Source organism: Echinops telfairi, unplaced genomic scaffold (assembly GCF_000313985.2).
Source record: "Echinops telfairi isolate 266 unplaced genomic scaffold, ASM31398v2 ScPeMD7_23;HRSCAF=83, whole genome shotgun sequence".
Taxonomy (NCBI): domain Eukaryota; kingdom Metazoa; phylum Chordata; class Mammalia; order Afrosoricida; family Tenrecidae; genus Echinops; species Echinops telfairi.
Genome location: NW_022103920.1, coordinates 19,103,406 through 19,107,939, shown reverse-complemented (window position 1 = coordinate 19,107,939; position 4,534 = coordinate 19,103,406).

The window sequence follows — 4,534 nt, the reverse complement described above, 5'->3', positions numbered from 1 at the left end:
TTTTATGAAATGTATTTATTCTACTAGAGTTATAGAATCTAATAGAGTTTGTAGGAAAAATCGAATTTAAAATCTTATTTTAAAATTTCTGCATCATATAGTGCCTCTTCAGCTAACAGTCCGTTACCCAGTGTTTGAAAATGACTGATAAAATAGGGATTCCTAGTTCTCCTACTGATATCCACAACCACGTAATCCACAGTGGTCTCTTCATATAATATAGCAATGTGTTTTGGTCACTATGGTTGGATGAGGAATCACTTATTGAAGCACAAAATTCCAGTGCTTAATGTTCAGTCTCCCAAGCTCCATATAAATATTACCTTTAACTCTCCTTGCTGCCTCATTTACCAGAAGGGCGATTAACTTGTTTTCCCTTTCTCCGGAGCAAGGGGAGCCACCATGGAGTAGTGGTTACACACTGAGCTGCTCACCACAAGGTTAGTAGTTGGAAACCACCAGCGGTTCCATGGGAGAAAGAAGAGGCTTTCTTCCCCTAGAAAGAGCTACAATCTCAGAAACTCACGGGGCGCTTCTACCATGCTGTATTGGGTCCCTACGGGTCAACACTGACTCACGTCACCTCTCAGTGGTATTGGTTATTGGTTTTCTCTACACTGAAAGGAGTGCTGTTTTCTTGCATCACACTGTTCACACAAGCACCGGCTACCACGTGATTTCAGTGTACCTAATGCATTTTCATCTTGAGGGTGGATTCACAACACAAGGGCCCCTTTGGCTCTGTTCAAAATCCATGTCAACGTGATTATAAAGAATACAAACCGTTTATATGGTAGCCAACAAGAAATCTCCTCACAATGCTTACCTTCACACGACTCTTCAAATGTATTCTGTTTGAACATGGTAGGTACAACCTTTGAACCTCAGTCATTTTCAAAACCTGAGCTGAATGTTAGAGGCAGGATGTCATGACATAGGAAAAGTCCAATTGTAATATTACCAAAACAGGTCAAAATCAGGATGCAGCATTGAATATGGTGGACTAAAAATGGTGAAGTTTACTAAAATAAATAAATAATCCTTAGTGTCCATACAAAACCTCATTTCAAGTATACTACTGTGCCCAGAAGTCAGTTTCTATCTTTAAGGCATTATACACATAATAACAATATATCATTCTAATTGGATCCTCATACCAATCAGGGAAGCATATATAATAATTTCCAGATTTTAAAATGAGGCAAAAAAAACCCCTCAGATGCGAATGATTGAAGAGGCAAGGCAAATGTTTAATTATTTTATCACTGAGGTAAATTTGAAAGACTAGTATAGGTTAAGTTATGCCCCCTACTGCTCCTCCTCCCAAAATATACTAACCCCTAGTACCATTGAACTTCACTTTATTTGGAAATAGAATACTTGTAAATGCAATCAGTTCATAAGAAATCACACTGGAAAGTTAACATAAAGTCCATAGGATTGATTTCCTTATAAAAATAAACACAGAGTCCTACAGATACACAAGGAAGACAGTCACCTGACGATGAGCTGAGAGACTGAAATTACGTGACACTAGCCAAAGAATGTCGGAAGTTGCCAAAAACTGGAAGGCATGGGCCATTTTGTTCCTTTGGGCCTTCAGAGCAAGCACGACTCTGACAGCATCTTAAAACATCTACCTTCCAGAATCATGAGAAAATACATTTCTTTTGCTATAAGCCAGAGAAGTTTATAAAATCACACCCAGTGAAAGAACTCATCCATGAACATAAAGAGCGCCCATTGCAGTTAAGTCAATGAAAAGATAGCAAGCTAATTGAGAAGATGATGCTTTTGCTAGGAGGATAAACAAGAAATGAAAGGGATCCCAAAGATTAGCTATTGTGGAAACCATTGCCATCCTGAGCTGCCCAGAAAGGTACCCTAATCACAGTTGAGATATGGGAGCACAGGGACACTTCATCCGTTACTGGCATGGCAAAGGAGATGCAGTTTCTTGGATACAGTTTCCTCGGACCCTTGTATCCATGCCCAGGAGTATCTGCAGATGATGAGTCTCATTTGAAGCACAAGCTAATTATTAAGAAAGACTGAAAAGAGCGATTTACAGTATTCCCATCACTAAGAAAGAACATGCTTCTCTATTGAAATTAGTTGTTATTCTGTAGATGGTTCATAAGGCATTCAATATTTGTATTATAAATAGGACACATTCACATAGTGATGTGAGGGATGGAATTAAAGAGGACAAGACAGACAGACACCAGAAGAATCAGACGGAAGATGTTTCTAGAAGCTCAAAAGGGAGAATACAAAACTACGGTGGTATCATTAACAGAGCAAGAGTAAGGAGCAGGAGAGAATTTGGCTGAAAACATAGGGCCATGGTTTTGGAATGAATGAGGTTTATGGTATCCAAAAAGAACCTGCAGGTGATACATCCTGTAACTTAAACACGATCTGAAGGAGCACTTTGTCTGTGAAAGTCATTGGCAAATAGAGAGGGCAGATAAAGTCCTGGGTGTGATGGAGATGCTCCAGAAACACCAAAGAGAAATGGAATGTCAAGATGTCCCCAGAATGACCTCATCAATTCTAAAGTAAAATAAAATCATAACTCTCTTTATAAAATTGGGGAAAATACAGCTTTCACGGATCAATAGACACAAAGCACTAGAGGTGAGTTAGCAAGTTGTCTGGGAAGACACACGTACGCACATCCCTTTCGTGCCACGAATGCGCAGCGAGCTACCTAAAATGCAGAAAGATGAAAGAAAAGAGGACAAAGCCCCAACGGTCTACACAGAGGTGTGGGATCAATCAACTATGTACAGTGTGTAATAGATCTATTGCAAAAGAAAATCAATTTCCCTCTGACATGTCAGCTTTTATATGGATATATGATTCAACAAATTGGTATGTTGAAGAAGGAAACAAAATCACGTGTGTGCTTTGCCCTGTGCATAATAAACATATTTGAGAAAGAGACTTTTAATTCACAATGTTCCAAGAAGAGACTCACAGTTGTTTTTTTTAATCATTTTATTGGGGACTCGTTCAATTCTTATCACAATCCATACATACATCCTTTGTGTCAAGCACATTTGTACATTTGTTGCCATCATCATTCTCCAAACATTTGCTTTCTACTTGAGCCCTAAATAGCAGCTCCTCATTTTGCCCCCTCCGTCCCTGCTCCTCCCTCCCTCACGAACCCTGGATAATTTATAAATTATTATTATTTTGTGATATCTTACACTGCCTGACGTCTCCCTTCACCCACTTTTTTTGTTGTCCATCCCCCAAGTTTTGTGCCTCTGCACTCCTCAGTGTTTGTCCTGCTCGTAAGAGAGGCTTCAGGCCAAGGACAAAATTCAGAGGAGAGTCAGAGAAAATGGTTGAACATAAAGACTGAGTTTATTGAAGGGGATAATTTAGGGAAAAAGAATACTCTAAAAGGCCCTTAGCTCATCTACAAGGCCTGAGAGCACACAGAGCTAATATAGAGTCAGACCTCTTATTTGGCTAATGGTGGACCTCTCACCATCGTGGGACTTGCTGGTGGGTCTTCTGCTACGAACTGTAGTGTAGCTCCCCTTTCTAGGTAGTATGTGCATTCCGCCACCCCGACACACCAGACTACACCCAAGAGTCTACTCAGTCAATGTGAAGGTTATGCGAACATACTGTCTTGTTCCACCCAGCCTTTTCCCTATTTTTGGTCCCATCCATTAATAAGGAAATGTGTTTTATCTGCCCTTCAAGTGGGGACACATACCTCCATCTCTCTTGGGTTATGATTCCTGCCACATTCCTGATAGCATCACTTCTTCTCTTTTGCACACCTCTGTCTAGCTAGCAATGACTCTGATAAAAATAAGCTAGTATAAAGACAGGATATTTATCTGTCAGTGACATAGGAGGGCCAATCAAAAGTATTGCTAATAGTGTGAAAACCAGTGTTGAATTATGTTGCTGTGGAGAATACTGATGGTACTATGGACTGCCAAGGAGTCCCAGTGGGGTAGTGGTTTCTCACTGGGCTGCTAAACACAAGGTTAACCGTTTGAAACCAGCAGTCACTCTGCAGGAGAAAGATGAGGATTTCAATTCCCATAAAGAGTTACAGCCTTGGAAACCCACAGGGTAAGTTCTATACTGACTTACAGGTTGTGGGGGAAAGCTGTTTACTCCTGAGGCAAACAGGACAGGAGGACGACCTTCCAGGGTGCCTGGCCTCATGGGAGAATGCTGATGGCTCAGCCCTAGGAGCTTATGAAGCAATGGCTGGCCTGTCTCTCTGCCTGAGATTAACAGACCCTTCTTCCTATTTCCTGACTAAAGCCTCCGAAGGCAGCCGTCTGAAAACTTACCAGTTACTTCATGACTCCCAGCCTCATCCTCCCCTCCCGTTGATGAATAACTTGGCTGATGAGTTAATGCTTCTTTGTAAACCTTTGAATTGTGAAAACAATTCCATTTCTGTGTCAATCCGGCACCTGTTGCAGGCTGTACTTAAACCTGCCCCTAAAACAGCTCTGGGCCCTGGAGTGTCTACACTGCAGGGACCCCC